Source organism: Loxodonta africana, chromosome 3 (genome assembly GCF_030014295.1).
Source record: "Loxodonta africana isolate mLoxAfr1 chromosome 3, mLoxAfr1.hap2, whole genome shotgun sequence".
NCBI classification, from domain to species: Eukaryota; Metazoa; Chordata; class Mammalia; order Proboscidea; family Elephantidae; genus Loxodonta; species Loxodonta africana.
The window spans coordinates 11483431-11502058 of NC_087344.1; the positions used below are offsets into that span (position 1 = coordinate 11483431).

Below are 18628 nucleotides of genomic sequence, written 5' to 3' on the forward strand. Positions count from 1 at the left end.
CCACCAAGATGGTGCAGGATCCAACGAAGTTTTGTTCTGTTGTATATAGGTCACTATGAGTTGCAGTCAACTGGACAGCAACGAACAACAGAGAAGAACACGTGTGAAGTCAGGGAGTGAATTGTGCAAGTATCTGAGGGAAGAGCAGTCCAGGAAGAAGGAACACCGCGTGCAAAGGCCCTGAGGCAGGATTGTGCCTGGTGTGTTGGAGGAACACCAAGGAGGCCCGTGTGGCTGGAGCTGAGTGGGTGAGGAGGAAAGGAGGAGGAAGGCAGGGCAGGGAGAGGATGTGAAACATCTAGATTTACCTCAAAGCAATGAAGACGCAAGGGGTCACCCTGAGTCAGACTCAACTCAGTGGAAACAGGTTTGGTTTATTTTTATATGAGGACAGGGGAGGGGCATGATCTGACTTAGGTTCTAACAGGTTCCCTCTGGCCTGCTATGGGGGAAAGGACAAACATTGAACAGAGAACTTGTCCCACCCCCAGCCCCATGGGGGACAGACATTAAACGCCCTACTTCCCAGAGAGAGTCATTAGCTTCACTGTGATAAGGTCTGGGGAGGAGATGTAACAGGGACTGGAGACTGGGTGTCAGGGGCCCATCTCCCTGGGGAAATCAGGGGAGCCTTCCTGGAGGAGGTGGCAGTTGAGCAGCATCCCGAGGAGGACCGGGAGGGAGACAGATGAAGAACAGGTGGGCGGGAAAGGTGTTCCTCGCAAAGGGCACAGCACACGCAAAGGCCTGCAGGGAGGAGAGCACATTTGAGGAACTGAAATAAATAAATGGTGACTGACCAGGAGTCAGGGGATGGGAGTGGGGTCAAGAGGGGCGGGGCTTCAGGGGCTGAAGTTTATGCTGAGGACTGGTGGGGCAGGGGAGGAGTCAGGGAGCTGAAGGGCTTCTGAGCAAAGGAGGGAGGTGAAACACATCTAGCACAGCCCCTCTGGTTTGGGGTGGAGAGTGGACAGGGTGGGGAGAAGCAGCAAGACCATGAGGCTGTGCCTGGGCAGGGCGGTGGCGGGGCTGGATGGCGGAGGACGGATTTGGACAGATTGAGGTTGCGTTTTGGAGGGAGAATTAACAGGACTCAGCGTGGGGGGTGAGGTCAAGGGTGGCTTATGTCTCTTCTCTCTTAATCTCTACATATATATCTATCTTTGTCCTTCCCTGTCTCTGTCTCTCCCTGTGGTCTCTGTCTCTGTTTTGTCTCTTTCTCTGTATGTTTGTCTCTGTTTCTTTCTTTTTGTCTCTCATTGTCTCTCTGTTTCTATGTGTTCCTGTCTCTCTCTTTTTTATCTCTGGCCCTCTGTCTCCCTCTTCCTTCTCCTCTCTCTCTGTCTGTCTCTTTGTCTCTGTCTCTCTCTGTGTGTCTGTCTCTGTCTCTGGTGTCTAAGTGGGCAGAGGGGCCGTCACTGAGATGGACACCCAGAGGCAGGCAGGAGGGGAGAGGCAGGCCCGTCTGGGGCAGTGGTACTGACTCGGCTGGAAGAGCCTCCAGGCCGAAGGCAGTGAAGGTGGAACCAGGCCCCACAGGGGACCAGGCTGTCCATTCAGGGCTCAGGGTGAGGAGAGCCAGGGCTGGCTAGCAGGAAGGGTCAGCAGGTGGAGCGGGCTCTGGAAGGTGAGATGGGCAGTGGGGGGGGGGGTAGGAGTGGAGCCGGGTGTGTGGGTTTGGAGGAGTCGGCCTCCAGGTTTATCCCAGGAGGTGGAGAGGGTGGCGGAAGTGTGGACAGTGAGTGTAGGCACAAGGAGGCAGGGGGGTGGCAGTGGGGTGGGGCAGAGTTGAAAGTCAGGGGAAGAGGAGCCCAGAAATGGGTAAGAGGAGAGAAAGAGAAAGACCTAGACAGAGACAGAAGAAAGGTAGAGGTAAGAGAGAGAAAGAAGGATGAAAGAGAGAGAGACAGAGACAGGAACAGAGAGCGAGGAGAGAGGTAGAGAGCCAGAAAGACCCAGAGAGAGAAAGACAGAAAGTGAGAGAGAAGGAGGGACAGTGGAGAGACAGGCTGTGTATACCATTCTGTTTGCACACTCCCAGCCTATGTGGACCCGTGTCCACCTGGTACCTGCGTGCTAGGGGGCTTGTATCTCTGCATGAACCTATGTGCCTGGGTACCCGTGCCCGTGGGTGCTGGAACCAGCTAATACCAGCATCTGATTTTGGGCATCTCTTCACAAATCCACATCACGTTGGTCCTTGAAATTTACTGTGGTGGGGGTATTTACACCACGGAAATTGGCAAACGTCACAGATCAGGGCTTCTTTTGTCAGAAAGGCAGTGGTTAAACACCAGCCCACCACATGGGTTCTTGTGCTTCTGTGTGTCTCTGTGGCCACATGTGTCTCTGCCCCCGTGTGCACCCACATGCTGTGTGTGTTCATGTGCATACGTGGCGCCTGTGTCTCTGCGGGGACACGTGACTGTGTGTCCCCAGCTGTCTCTGTCTGTGCCCCTACGTTCCTGGGTGAGGCCCTGACGCCCCGTTCCTCTTTGGCAGTTGGTTCTAAACAACAGGAAGCTGTTGGGGGTGGGGTGACAGTGGTGAGGCTCCCCTTGGTGACCAACCCCACCTCCTCAAGACACCTGCATGCACAGGGCTGGGGGTGAGGGAAGGACCTCCTCCTTCTAGAACCTCTGTGCTCTGTGCCATTCTCAGACCCCTGGGTCAGCCTGCAGCAGGGACAGAGGTAGCAGGAAGTTGGGGAAGGGAAAGTGGAGGCAGAGTTGGGTCACTCTGTGGTAACACTGGGCCCTGTCCCAACGATGCTTCCCTAGCCGTGGGTCAAGGAATATTGCAGAAGCCGTGAGACAGGACGAACACCCGCAGCACCAAGGAAGTAGCTCCATCTGGTGAGTGACCATCATGTGGAGGTGGGGGACAGACAGACCGACAGGAACAGGGTAGCATGGGGGGCCTGGAGGTCAGGGGCAGACAGACCACCCATGGTCTCTCTCCACCTCCTATTCACCCTGCTTCCCAAGTCTGGTGGGCGTGCTGTCTGCACCCCACGTTTGTTCTGCATGAGAGGCAAGCCAGGGGATGGAAGAGGGTCCGCGACCAGTGACGGGGGAGACGGTGGAATGGTGGCTCCTTGGGCCCAAGGTGGCAATGGGGGAGAGAGGACACGGGATAGGTGGGGAAGCATAGACAAAGTCACCAGGCGTGTGTCTTGAAGTGCAGATTCTGGGGCCCCTGTGCACCTCCCTGAAGCAGAAGGGTGGGGCTGGAGAATGCAACATTCAAAACAAACCTCACTTCAGGCAGACCTCTGAGAACCACCTGAGCTGGCCTCACCTCTATCTTCCGAGGTCTCCCAAGGAGGAGGGACCCCACCAGGCAGCCCTCCCCACCAGGAGATGCCCCCTGGCTCCCACCCTGGGCCTCCTGGGGAGCCTCCCAGCCAGGGTGCCTGAGGTGGGGTGACATTGAGGAGGAAGAATGTGGTTTGTTCTGGGCACACCCAGGCCCATAGCTTCCTCCCAGCCCCCACCTTGCACTGCTCAGGGGCGGGCATCAGCCACCCTGGGGTTTGGCTCAAAAGCAAGAGGAGGCAAATTTGGAGTCAATTGCTGGGGCTGGGGCTGGGGAAAAAGAGGCTGGTGAGACAGGCTAAGGCTGCATCGGGGAAGCACTGAATGCCGCACTCAGGGGCCTGATTTTCGCTTAGCTCTGAAGAAGGGGCTTAAGAACAAGAGGAAATCAAGAGAGTGTGACCCCCTCAACCAGCCACTCTTGAGCTCCCACATCACCACAACTGTGAGCCCCTCTGGGAGGGCTTCCTGGAGGAGGCAGGTTTGTTTTTTTGTTTGTTTTACTAACCTATTGTTAAAAGACAAATGAAATTATGGTGTATAGAGGCATAAGAGGAGGCAGGCTTCTTTTTTTTTTGTCTTTTGGTGAAGATACCAAAAAAACCAAACCCACTGCCGTCAAGTGGATTCTGACTCATAGTGACCCTATAGGACAGAGTAGAACTGCCCCTTAGAGTTTCCAAGAAGCGCCTGATGGATTCGAACTGTCGACCTTTTGGTTAGCAGCCATAGCATTTAACCACTACGCCACGGGTGTTTCCAAAGATAACACACGGCAAAACAAAAATCCAACAATTTAACACGTACAATTGAGTGACATTGGTTACATTCTTCAAGTTGTGCCGATTTTCTCCATATCGTTTTCCGAATTACTTCACCACCATTAACACAAACTCACTGCCCCCTAAGGTTCTCATCTAACCTTTCGAGTTGCTGTTGTCAGTTTGATCTCACATAGATAATTCCTTAAAAGAACACAGTGCTTAAGGTGGACCTTCTTTTCTCATCAAGCTAGACTCCGATTTGGTTTAAAGATGACTTCAGGGTGGAAAAGATTAGTCAGTAAGCAAAGAACACAGGGCCTTAAATTTGTTTACTTACTAATCTGTAGTGTACAATTTCACACGGATGTGGTAAAAAACAGGTGAAATTGCACACAGCCGATTAGTAAGTAAGCACAAGGAAGTCTGTCCATGCTTTGCTGATTGGGTAACTCTTCCTGCTTCAGGGGATAGTTTTGGTTTAAGGTTTAAAGATTTCCTCACAGCAACTGTTTTGGATAGTCATCCAGCCTCAATGGCGCCAGAAAGTCTGGGTTCCACCAGAATTTGAAATTCTGTTCCACATTTTGAGGAGGCAGGCATTTAACTGGGCCTTGAAGCGACCGGGGAATGCTAACTGCAAGCTCATCAGGGTGACTGATCTGGGCCATTCCACTTGCCTCCTGGGCCCCAGCCCCTAACACAGGCAGAGCTGTTGCTTAATACTTTCGTTGTGGATGACATGAGGGCTGCGTTAGACAGATCTAGGGTCAAATCCCAGTCCTGCTGCCACTGGGTGACCATGGGCAAGTGGTTTAATCACTCTGGGCCTCTGTTTGCTCATTGGTAAAAGAGTTGTCATAAGGCCTTACCTGTAAAATCTTAGTGCGGTGCCTGGCACAGTTGTTGTTTGCCGTCTGATTGATTCCAACTCAGAGTGATCCTATAGGGCAGAGGAGAACCACTCCATAGGGCTTCCTAGGCTGTAACCTTTATGGGAGCAGGCTACCAGGTCTTTCCTCCCCCAGAGCCGCTGGTGGATTTGAATCACCACGAGGCCCTTAACTGTTGCACCACCAGGGCTCCTTTGGCACACAGTAGGAGCTCAGAAAACATTGTCAGCCTTATCCATTCCTTCACCCTCCATCCCTGTCTTGAAGCCCTGCTTCCTTAGCAGCCCCCGCCCATGCAAACATGTGTTTCATCAGAGATTTTCCATGTTACTGTCACTGTTAGGTACCATCAAGTTGGTTCCGACTCATAGTGACTCTATGTATGACAGAACGAAACACTGCCCGGTCCTCGCCATCCTTACAATCGGTGTTATGCTTGAGCTCATTGTTGCAGCCTCTGTGTCAATCCATCTCGTCGAGGGTCTTCCTCTTTTCCGCTGACCCTTTACTTTACCAAGCAAGATATCCTTCTCCAGGGACTGATCCCTCCTGATAACATGTCCAAAGTATGTGAGACAAAGTCTCACCATCCTCACTTCCAAGGAAGATTCTGTTTGTACTTCCTCCAAGACAGACTTGTTCCTTCTTCTGGCAGTCAATGGTATATTCAATATTCTTTTCCAACACCATAATTCAAAGGCGTCGTTTCTTCTTTTTTCTTCCTTATTCATTGTTCAGCTTTCACGTGAGGCAATTGAAAATACCGTGGCTTGGGTCAGGCACGCCTTAGTCCTCAGGGTGATGTTTTTGCTTTTTAACACTTGAAAGAGGTCTTTTGCAGCAGATTTGCCCAATGCAACACATTGTTTGATTTCTTGACTGCTGCTTCCACGGGTGTTGATTGTGGATCCAAGTAAAATGAAATCCTTGACAACTTCAGTCTTTTCTCTGTTTATCATGATGTTGCTCATTAGTCCAGTTGTGAGTATTTTTGTTTTCTTTATGTTGAGGTGTAATCTTCATTAGTAAGTGCTTCAAGTCCTCTTCACTTTCAGCAAACAAGATTGTGTCATCTGCATAATGCAGGTTGTTAATGAGTCTTCCTCCAATCCTGATGCTGTGTTCTTCTTCATATAGTCCAGCGTCTCGGATTATTTGCTCAGCGTGCAGATTGAATAAGTATGGTGAAAAGGTACGACCCAGATGCACACCTTTCCTGATTTTAAACCATTCAGTAGTATCCCCCTGTTCTTTTCGATTGTTTCTTAGTCTATGTATACATTCCTCATGAGCACAATTAAGTGTTCTGGAATTCCCGTTCTTTGCAATGTTATCCATAATTTGTTATGATCCACACAGTTTAATGTCTTTGCAGAGTCAATAACACACAGGTAAACATCTTTCTGGTATTCTCTGCTTTCCACGTCCTCTTCTGAATCCAGCTTAAATTTCTGACAGCTCCCCCTGTCAATGTACTGCTCCAACTGTTTTTTAATTATCTTCAGCAAGATTTTACTTGCATATCATTGTTAGTTGCCATCAAGTCGGCTCTGACTCGTGGTGACCCCATGTATAACAGAATGACACGTCGCTCAGTCCTGTACCATCTTCACGATCATTGGTATGCTTGAGTCCATTGTCGCAGCCATTGTGCCAGTCCATCTCGTGGAGGGTTTCCTTCGTTTTCGCTGACCCTCTGCTTTACCAGACATGATGTCCTTTTCTAGCAATGGGTCTTTCCTCACGAAGTGTCCAAAGTAAGCAAGCCGAAGTCTCACCATCCTCACTTCTAGGGAACATTCTGGTTGTATTTCCTCTAAGACCGATCTGTTCATTCTTTTGGCAGTTGATGGTATATCCAATATTCTTCACCAGCACCACATTCCCCATAGGGTGGACGTGGGGACTAAGTGGGTTATTTACATAAAGCACCTGCAACAGTGCCTGGCACACCACAACTCATGCAATGTTAGCTTTTATTGCTATTGCTTCACCTCTGAGCTTTGGCTGGCATGACTCACATACCTGGCCTTCCAGTTGGCAGCCTCACCTTACCTTCTCTAGGGCGAGCCCCTCTGGGAGGGCTTCCTAGAGGAGGAAAGCTTTTAACTAGGTCTTGAAGTACTGGCAGAGCACCAGATGCACACATATCAGGAGGTCTGGTCTGGTCCATTGAACCCAAACCAAAAACAAGCCAAGAATTACCTGGACCTAGACCTGCCCACCTGCCAGCCTGGACTGCAGGCCATGGTCGGGGGGCAAATTGGGTTTTCCAAAAAGGACCACAATATTTCCAGGACTACATGCTCTTCCAGCCTCTCCCCATCAAGAGAGGGGGTCAAGGTGGCATCTCCTCTCTTTGGACCTGGGCAGGCCCTCATGATTCCCTCAGCTAATAGAATATGGAAGAAGCAATGCTGGATCATAAAAGGCAAGGCAGCTTCTGCCTGACTCCCTCTTGGGGCATGCATTTTTTGGAGGCTTGAGTCTCCAAGTGAGAAGTCCAGCTCCCCTCAAGCCACCATGCTGAAAAGACCATGACAAAAGACCACATAGAATAGAAAGAGATGCCCAAGGAACCCCAGCTGTTTGGATTCTTCTCAGCCCTGTGAGTGAAGAAGCCTTCAAGATGGTACAGCCCCAGCCCTAGCCCCTGTCTGATTAAAATCTCATGAGCAACTCCAAGCCAAAACCGTCCAACTGAGTCGCTCTCAAACTCCTGTCCCATAAAAATCTTGGTAGATAATGAAGGATGGATGTTGTTTTAATCCACTAGAATGATTTGCACCATGAGGTAACTGAAACACCCAGCACTGCCAATGTGTATCAGTTAGATTTTGCAGTGAAACAAACCACCCCAAGACTTCATAGCTTCAAACAACAGCCATTTATTTACCTCATGACTTGTTTGTTCACGTGGGTGGTTTTTTGGCCTACGCCAACTCAGCCGATCTCTGCTGAGTTCATTAATGAGTTATATTCATGGGACTCTGTCATGATGGCTTCTCTGAAATCTGTCCTTTCCAGAGACCAGGACACCATTGTGTCAAGATAGTGTTCCCTTACCAAGATGCCCATCACCATCAGTGACATGGTGAAAGACACCTCACTAAGATGGCAGACACTACAGTTAAGATGGTGGACGCCCTCATTAAGATGGTGGAGGCCCTCTCCAAGACAGTGGACACCTTTACCAAGATCTTAGAGGCCCTCACCAAGGTGGTGAATGCCTTCACCAAGATGTTGAATGCCTTCTTCAAGATGGTGGAGGCCCTCACCAAGATAGTGTAGGCCCTCTCCTAGACGTTGGATACCTTCACCAAGATGGTAGAGGTTCTCTCCAAGATGGTGAATGCTCTCTTCAAGAGGGTGGAGGCTTACCAAAGAAGACATTCAGGTGGCTAACAGATACATGAGGAAATGCTCATGAACATTAGCCACTAGAGAAATGCAGATCAAAACTACAATGAGATACCATCTCACCTCAACAAAGCTGACAGTAATCAAAAAAACAAAATAATAAATGTTGGAGAGGTTGTGAAGAGACTGGAACACTTACACACCGTTGATGGAAATGTAAAGTGGTACAACCACTTTGGAAATCAATTTGGTGCTTCCTTAAAAAACTAGAAATAGAATTACCAAAAGATCCAGCAATCCCACTCCTTGGAATACATCCGAGAGAAATAAGAGCCTTCATACAAATAGATATATGCACCCCCATGTTCACTGCAGCACCGTTCACATCAGCAAAAAGATGGAAACAACCTAGGTGCCCACCAACAGATGAATGGATAAACAAATTATGGTACATACACGCAATGGAATACTATGCAACAATAAAGAACAATGATTAATTTGTGAAACATCTCACAACACGGATGAATCGGAGGGCATTATGCTGAATGAAATTAGTCAGCCACAAAAAGACAAATATTCTATGAGACCACTATTATAAGAACTCAAGAAAAGGTTTAAACATAGAAGAAAACATTCTTTGATGGTTACAAGGATGGGGAGAGAGAGAGGAGAATTCACTGACTAGGCAATAAAGAAGAATCATCTTAGGTGAAGGGAAGGACAACACACAATACTGGGGAAGTCAGCATAACTGGACTAAACCGAAAATTAAGAAGTTCCCTGAACACAACCAAACACTTTGAGGGACAGCGTAACTGGGGCTGGGGTCTGGGGACCATGGTTTCAGGGGACATTTAGGTCAATTGGCGTAACAAAGTTTGTTAAGAAAATGTTCTGCATCCCACTTTGGTGAGTGGCCTCTGGGGTCTTAAAAGCTTGTAAGCAGCCATCTAAGATGCATCAATTTGTTTTTGGTGAAGAACACCAAAAACACGAGGAAAATACTAGTCCAAGAGACAAAAGGCTCACATAAACCATAGACTCCATCAGCTTGAGACCAGAAGAACTAGATGGTGCCGGCTACCATCAATGTCCTCCCTGACAGGAAACACAACAGAGAGTCCCTGACAGAGGGGGAGGAAAGTGTGGAGGAGATCTCAAATTCATGTAAAAAGACCAGACTTAATGGTCTGACTGTGACTGGAGGAACCTCCAAAGCCATGGCCCCTGGACACTCTGTTAACCCAGAACTAAGACCATTCCCGAAGCCCACTCTTCAAGCAAAGATAAGACTGGTCTATAAAGCATAAAATGATACTTGTGAGGAGTGTACCTCTTAGTTCAAGCCGATACACAAGACCAAATGGGTGGCTTCTATCCAGAGGCAGGGTGAGAAGGCAAAAAGGGGCAACAGCTAACTGGATGGACCTGGGAAACCTAGGTGGAAACAGGGGGCGTGCTGTCATGTTATAGGGGTTGCAACTACCGTCACTTAACAATCTATATAAATTTTTGTACGAGAAATTAACTGGAGCTGTAAACTTTCACCTAAAGCACAACAAAAAAAAGATAGAGGCCCTCACCAAGAGGATGGAGGCCCTCCTCCAAGATGGTAAATACCTTCACCAAGATGGGAGAGGCTCTCTCCAACATGGCGGGTGCCTTCACGAAGATGGTGAATACTTTCCTCCAGATGGATCACATCCCACACCCCGAACTGCATCCAGACTCTCCATCTGCTCTTTCCATAATCTACTAACACGTAAGAAACCCTGGTGGCATAGTGTTTAAGTACAACAGAGGCTAACCAAAAGGTTGGCGGTTCACACCCACGAGTTGCTCCTTGGAAACTCTATGGGGCAGTTCTACTCTGTCCTATAGGGTCGCTATGAGTCAGAATTGACTCGGTGGCTACAGCCTTGGTTTTCTGGGTTTTTTTAGTAACACCTAAGACTAACAGTTACTGTAAGTTGACAGGCCGAGGGGCTATTCACAACTTACAGTAACCAGTATCAGGCTCAGGGGAAACAATCCAAGTAGAAGATGTTGTCAGGATCTCCTTCTGGCACATACACACCATGAAACGAGAATACTCCAACTGTGACCATTCTAGGTCACAAAGCCATCCACCTCTTCGCCCTCTGCCTCTAGTTACTTCCATTCATGCAGAGCCGCCCAGCCTTCCTCCTCCCCACAACTTCACAACCAGCCCAATAGCTCAAGATGGGAAACACACATTCCTAACCTGATCTCCTAGCAACACCATGGTCAACTCTGGTCCTGGTTCTAGATATGGACAGAGGAATCATATCTGGAGCCGCCTCTCACCTCTACCATCTGCTCTACATATTAAAACTTTTCACTAGGTGGGCACACTTGACCCTGTGCGTGGAGTAGATACCTAACAATACTCCTTCCCTGTAGCTTTTTACACCAGACTCATTTCCATGTTACATTTTACTGTATTTTTAACTCTACTATCTGTACCTCCTGTGGATCTGTTGCTACCATCTGCTTTTCTTCTTGGTTTTAGGTCATGTGGCTCTGTCTCCTAATGAGCCTGGTAATTTTTTATTGAATGCCAGACATTGTTTATGAAAAACTGTGGACATCATTTGTAGCTCTGTGTGGTGTTATCTTCCTCCAGAGAGGGTTTACTTTTGCTTCTAGTGGGCAGTTAGAGGAAGGACAAATCACTTTAATCAAGGATTAAGCTGACTTGAAGCTAGATTTTGGTCTTGGGAGGGCTAGCTGATTTCTGATCCTTCTTTACTCTTAGGGTATAGTCTTTTGGAGGTCTCCACTCTCAACTCCTTGTGGGCCCTGAATGACAATTTTTGTTTCCCCAGTCCCAGAGTACTGCCAAAAGCTATACTCAACTTCTCAGCCTTTTTCTGGTCTGCTTCTTGGTCACTCAAGCACTGTGTTCAAATCAACAACTTGCTTGTGAGAAAAAAGTACTGCATTATGTCTTTCACACCTCTCTGGGTTTCCCTTCCTTCCAGGATCCTGGACCCTCAAACCATGGCTGCAAATGCCTTCAGGTTGAGGGGTTTTTTGTTTGTTTCCAATTTTGTCTAGTTTTTCTAGTTGTTCTTGGCAGGAGGGTAGATCTGCAATAATCTAGCCTGCCATTGTTAGAAATAGATGACCATCTTGTATTTTTAAAGTAAGATTTTTTAGCAAGCCTCTAAATTGCTAACTCTGCTCCAAAATCACTGTCTTTTCCCTGATTCTGGACATCTGGGTCCTGCCTTTGGCTCCATCAGTTCAATGGAGGCCCCTCCTGGCTTCTCACCTCCCCAGATTTTCCTGGGGTTCTCATATTTGCTCTCCAATCAGAGATCAGGGAGATGCGAGTGGCATCTGTAGCCTGTCCAGAGGGACATATGTGGCAGATGAGTAATTAAAATCTGGATCACGGCAGGGGAGGTGGTTTTTTTAAATCTCCATGAATCCTTCTCTGAGTTTCTATGTATATGTCTGGATATTTGTGTATAATGTATATGTGTTTGTGTGTGCACACATGCATGCATGTGTGTATGAGTAGCTGGGTGTGAGCACATATCTGACTATTCTTGTGTTTGTTTGTGCCATTGTCTACACGTGCTCAAGAGTGCATTGTATGTTGGTGTTTCCAAACAAAAAACCAAACCCAATGTTGTCGAGTTGATTCTGACTCATAGCGACCCTATAGAACAGGATAGAACTGCCCCATAGAGTTTCCAAGGAGCGCCTGGTGGATTTGGACTGCCAGCCCTTTGGTTAGGAGCTGTAGCACTTAACCACTAAGCCACCAGGGTTTCCATGTTGGTGTTTAGAGTGTATGATTTCATGACTGTCTGTGAGTGAAAGATTTGGGGGTCACCTGCTCATGATATGGTAGCAGAGGCCATGGGGAGGTGCAGAAGAGATCCCCAGAGCCAATGGAGAGAGCATAAAGCGGCCAAGGACAGAGTTTAAGGGTCAAGCAGAGAAAGGAAGACAAGCTAAGTTAGGAAGGGAAATTGGGAAACAGCAAACAGAGAAAGGAGGGGCATGTGGCATTACAGGAAGAGTGGGCTACAAGAACAGAGTGGCCAGTGATGTCCAGTAAGGAGAAAACTAAAATGTGTTCATTGTGTTTAGGCCTGGAGAGAGCCGGAAGAGCGGAGGGGATGGAAATAGGGCTGCAGTGAGCTGTGGAGCCAAATAGGTGTAAAGAGGTAAAAGTAGGAGGGTGGATAACTCTTTGGCAAGGAAGGGAGGAGAGAAGGCATCACTGAAGAGAAGGTGATAGCCTCTTCCTCCAAGTGTGTGAGGGTGGGCCAGGAGGTTAGGAAGGACAGGCATACATGATGGGCATTAATTGTGTCTTTAATTTTTTCTTTAAAGTGATGATGGTTTGGGGCTGGGAGGTCACAGAAAGGGCTTGGTGAGAGGAGGAGAGGGTCGGCAAGGGACAAAGCCAAGAATTTTTCAGGTACAAGGAGTGAAGATGTAACTGAGGGAGCTTCCACCACCAGGGGGCAGCATTTGTATGGCTGGTGAGCGTACACAAGCACGCGCGCACGTGCATGCATGCACACCCCAAACTCCGATACCCACACAAAGACACACACGTTCAGGCACACACGAACCCAGGCAAACATCACATCCCGCTCACAGATACCAGAAATAGACCCCGATAGGACACAAAGCAGTCATCTAGTTCCAACCCCACAGACATAATGGACATTCACACACACATACACACACACAAACCCTCAGAGACACTCGCAGAAATTTAAAAAACCACCTAGATACCCAGGTACGCCCCCACATAAATAAATTGACCCTGAAGACTTGCATGCAAACACTCACAGACCTGAAAACACACACTCTATACCTGACACAAAAACGCACCATCAAACACACGGATCGATGGCGGACACACACACGCAAACACTCAGACACCTCAGGATCCAGGCTACACTTGGTTTCTGAGGACCCCCAGTGTCCCCACTCCTCACACTGTTCTCTTCTTTCCTCCTGAAAATGTCTTTGGATGTCTAGCCAGAGTGCAAGATCCAAAGGGCCAAGGGAGGTGTAAGAGGGCTTGGCTTCCCCCAGGCTGGGGTCCCCTGGTCTCCCGGCTGGAAATTCCAGCCCCCTGCCTCAGCCCCGAGCTCCCATCAGCTGATGCGTCTGGCAAGCCCCGCCCCTCTTGCTGGCAGCCCCGTCCTGGCAGACATCCCCAGCCACATCCCTGGGGCTCTCTCACACTCCTGCACGCGCGGTCCCATGGCTGGGTCGGTGCTCAACCACTCCTGGCCGGCCCTCTCTAAGCTATGGCTGAAGCGGTGGGCCTTCAAGAGAGGTAAGGGGGCAGACAGTGATCAGCGGGCACCATCCACCCAGGCAGGGCTCCCTGGACAGCCTGCTCACCATCCTGTCTTTCCTTGCCTGGGGCACAGACCCCGCCTGCCCAGCTCCTGCTCAGGCCTTGTCACTGGGGGGGGGGGGGGGGGGGCACCTCTGGCCTTTGGCATCCTGCCAGGGGCTCCAGAAGATTCCATGGTCCCTCACAGGCCTGGGCCAGATCAGGGAGTTATGGGGTCCCTCTTGTCCCAGAGGAAATGTCTCCCCAAGATTGGCCAGGAGGTAAATTTGCAGGAGGATCCACCCCCTCAGCTCGGCCCCAGAACTTCCTAGGGGCAGCCCAATGACACCATTAGGATTCCTGATGTTGGTTCCCAGGCAGCTGCAGGGCAGGGGTCCGGAAGGCAACAGGAAGGGGGAGATTTGAGATTCTCGAGGGTTCTGGCAAACACATCGTTCAGACACACACATTTCCACACTTGCATGTTGTATGTCAATTCTGATCCATATCGACCCCATGTGACAGAGTAGAACTGCCCCATAAGGTTTTCTAAGCTATATTCTTCACGGGAGCAGAGCGCCAGGTTTTCATCCCGCAGAGCCGCTAAATAGGTTCGAACTGCTGACCTTTGGGTTAGCAGCTGAGCGCTTAGCCGTTGTGCCACCAGGGCTCCTTACACACTCACTACACACATAGTCATACACACTCACATAATCGTATGCGCATATACACTTACTTCCACAAATAAAAAACCCGTTGCCATTGAGTTGATTCCTACTCGTAGTGACTCCATCAGGCAGAATAGAACTCCCGTAAAAGGTTTCCTAGGCTGTAATCTTTATGGAAGCAGACTGCCGCATCTTTCCCCCACAGAGATGCTGGGTGGGTTCAAACCGCCAGCCTTTTGGTTAGCAGCCAAGCACTTAACCATTGTGCAACCAGGGTTCCTATCATACACATACACACATAAACATTCACACGTACACACACACACACACTGACATACACACATACACACGCATGCACACTCATAGTCACACATATATACACACATACACACATACGCAGACCCAGAGACACATGCACACTGGCTGGAGCCTGCCCCAGCGTTCCAGGGTCTTGGTTTACCACCGCAAGGGCCAGGTAGGTCCTTATGTTAAACTCCCCAAGGCCTGGGTGAACTGCTTTCACAGAGACACTTCTTAAATCTCTGAGGTGTTTGTTGTTGTTGTTAGGGGCCGTCAAGTCGGTTCCGACTCATAGTTACCCTATGTACAACAGGACGAAACACTGCCTGGTCCTGCATCATCCTCACAGTCATTGCTATGTTTGAGCATATCGTTACAGCCACTGTGCCGATCCATCTCATTGAGGGTCTTCCTCTTTTTCCCTGACCCTCCACTTTACCACACATAATGTCCTTCTCCAAGGACTGGTCCTTCCTGATAACATGTCCAAAGTATGTGAGATGAAGTCTTGCCATCCCCACTTTTAAAGAAAATTCTGGCTGTACTTCTCCCAGGATAGGTTTGTTCATTCTTCTGGCAGCTTACGGTATATTCAATATCCTTCACCAGCACTATAATTCAAACGCATCAATTCTTCTTCAGTCTTCCTTATTCATTGCGCTTTTTTCACATGCATGTGAGACAATTGAAAATACCAAGGCTTGAGTCAGGCTCACCCTACTGTGCAGCAGATTTGCCCAATGCAATACGTCGTTTGATTTCTTGGCTGCCACTTCCTTGGGCGTCGATTGTGGATCCAAGTAAAATGAAGTCCTTGAGAATTTCAGTCTTTTCCCTGTTTATCATGATGTTGCTCATTGGTCCAGTTGTGAGGATTTTTGTTTTCTTTATGTTGAGGTGCAACCCATACTGAATGAAGGCTGTGGTCTTTGATCTTCATTAGTAAGTGCTTCAAGTCCTCTTCACTTTCAGCAAGCAAGGTTGTGTCATCTGCATATTGCAGGTTGTTAATGAGTCTTCCTCCAATCTTGATGCCCGGTTCTTCTTCATATAGTCCAGCTTCTTGGATTATTTGCTCAGCACACAGACTGAATAAATTAGTGAAAGAATACAACACTAACTTTGGTGAAGGGTAAGAGTACACAGTACTGGGGAAGCCAGCACAACTTCTCCAAGGCAGGGTCATGGAGTCTCTACAGACACATCCAGACTCCCTGAGGGACCAAATTACTGGGCTGAGGGCTCTGGCAACCACAGTCTCAGGGAACATCCAGCTCAATTGGCATAACATAGTTTATAAAGAAAATGTTTTACATTCTACTTTGGTGAGTAGTGTCTGGGGATCTTAAAAGCTTGTGAGCAGCCATGTAAGATACTCCACTGGTCTCACCCTGCCTGGAGCAAGGGAGAATGAAGAAAACCAAAGACACAAGGGAAAGATTAGTCCAAAGGACTACTGGGCCACAACTACCACAGCCTCCACCAGACTGAGTCTGGCACAACTAGATGGTGCCCAGCTACCACCACCAACTGCCCTGACAGAGATCACAGTAGAGGGTCCCAGTTACAGAGCTGAAGGAAAATGTAGAACAAAATTCTAACTCACACACACACAAAAAAAAATAACCAGGCTTACTGGTCTGACAGAGACTGGACAAACCCTAAGAGTATGACCCCCAGACACCCTTAGAGCTCAGCAAGGAGGTCACTCCTGAGGTTCACATTTCAGCCAAAGATTAAACAGGCCCATAAAACAAAATGAGACTAAATGGGCACACCAGCCTAGGGTCAAGGACAAGAAGGCAGATGGGGACAGGAAAGCTGGTAATGGGGAACCCAAGGTCGAGAAGGAGAGAGTATTGATATGTCGTGGGGTTGGAAACCAATATCACAAAAAAATACCTGCATTAATTGTTTAATGAGAAACTTGTTTGCTCTGTAAACTTTTATCTAAAGTACAATAAAAAAAATTTTTTTTTAAAGAAAGAAATAATACAACCCTGACACACACCTTTCCTGACTTTAAACCACGCAGCATCCCCTTGTTCTGTTCAAATGGCTGCCTCTTGGTTTATGTACAGGTTCTGCATGAGCACAATTAAGTGCTCTGGAATTTCCAGTCTTCTCAAAGTTATCCATAATTTGTTATGAGCCACACACACAGGTAAATATCTTTCTGGTATTCTCTGCTTTCAGCCAGGATCCATCTGACATCAGCAATGATATCCCTCATTCTACCTCCTCTTCTGAATCCAGCTTCAATTTCTGGCAGTTCCCTGTCAATGTACTCCTGCAACAGCTTTTGAATGATCTTCAGCAAAACTTTACTTGCATGTAATATTGATGATATTGTTCAGTAATTTACGCATCCCGTTGGATCACCTTTGTTGGGAATGGGCACAAAGATGGATCTCTTCCAGTCAGTTGACCAGGTAACTGTCTTCCAAATTTCTTGGCATAGATGTGTGAGCACTTCCAGCACCCATCCGTTTGTTGAAACGTCTCAGTTGGTATTCTGTCAATTCCTGAAGTCTTGTTTTTCACCAATGCCTTCAGTGCAGCTTAGACTTCTTCCTGTCGTACCATCGGTTCTTGATCATATGCTACCTCCCAAAATGGTTGAACGCTGACCAATTCTTTCTGGTACAGTGACTGTGTATTTCTTCCATCTTCTTTCGATGCTTCCTGCATCATTTAATACCTTGTCCATTGAATCCTTCAATACTGCAACTCAAGGCTTGAATTTTTTTTTTTTTTTTTCGGTTCTTTCAGCTTGAGAAAGGCCGAGCACGTCCTTTCCTTTTGGTTTTCTAACTCCGAGTCTTTGCACATTTCATTATAATATTTTACTTTGTCTTCCCGAGCCACCCTTTGAAATTTTCTATGCAGCTCTTTTACTTCATCATTTGTTTCATTCACTATAGCTATTCTACATTCAAAAGCAAGTTTCAGAGTCTCTTCTGACATTCATTTTGGGCTTTTTCTTTTCTTTTCTGTCTTTTTAATGACCTTTTGCTTTTCTCATATATGATGTCCTTGATGTCATCCCACAACTTGTCTGATTGTTGGTCATTAGTGTTCAATGCATCGAACCTATTCTTGAGATGGTCTCTAAATTCAGGTGGGATATACTCAAGATCATACTTTGGCTCTTGTGGGCTTATTTTAATTTTCTTCAGCTTCACCTTGAACTTGTTCATGAGCAATTGATGGTCTGTTCCACAGTCAGCCCCTGACCTTGTTCTTACTGATGATATTGAGCTTTTCCATCATCTCTTTCCACAAAAGTAGTCAATTTGATTCCTGTGTATTTCATCTGGTGAGGTCCATATGTCCAATTGCCATTTATGTTATTGAAAAAGGTATTTCCAAACATAAGTCTTTGGTCTTGCAAAATTCTATCATATAATCTCCGGCATCGTTTCTGTCACCAAGGCTGTATTTTCCACCTACTGATCCTTCTTTGTTTCCAACTTTCGCATTCCAATCACCAGTAATTATCAATGCATCTTGAATGCATGTTTGATCAATTTCAGACTGCAGAAGTTGGTAAAATTATTCATTTTCTTCCTCTTTGGCATTAGTGTTTGTTGTGTATATTTGAATTATAGTTGTATCAACTGATCTTCCTTGTAGGCAAATGGATATTATCTTATCGCCAACAGCATTATATATCAGGATACATCTTGAAATGTTCTTTTTGACTACAAACGTGATGTCGTTCCTCTTCAAGTTGTCATTCCTGGCATAGTAGACTGCATGATTGTTCAATACCAGTCCATTTCAGCTCACTATTGCCTAGGATATCCATCTTCAAGTGTTTCATTTCATTTTTGACTACTTCCAATTTTCCTTGAATCATACATCAAACATTCCTCATTCCAATTATTAATGGACATTTGCAGCTATTTCTTCTCATTTTGAGTCATACAACATCAGCAAATGAGGGTCCTGAAAGCTTGACTCCATCCACGTCATTAAGGTTGAC

The 18628-nt window shown here is 47.4% G+C and overlaps 1 protein-coding gene across 13 annotated transcripts in view; it reads left to right on the forward strand.

Annotated features, from left to right (window-relative positions):
- The first annotated feature begins 1005 nt into the window (after nt 1-1005).
- The window catches only part of ARHGEF18 (Rho/Rac guanine nucleotide exchange factor 18), a 121822-nt gene continuing 104199 nt past the window's right edge, over nt 1006-18628 (forward strand). For 2 of the 13 annotated variants that reach the window (XM_064280465.1, XM_064280459.1), the window contains exons 1-2: nt 1006-1105; nt 2781-2855. The gene's annotated coding sequence lies outside the window, so the exon portion shown is untranslated. Of the gene's footprint in view, nt 1106-2509; nt 2856-3673; nt 3799-18628 lie in introns of those variants that run through there. The other 11 variants (XM_064280455.1, XM_064280454.1, XM_064280467.1 and 8 more) reach the window with 9 other exon arrangements.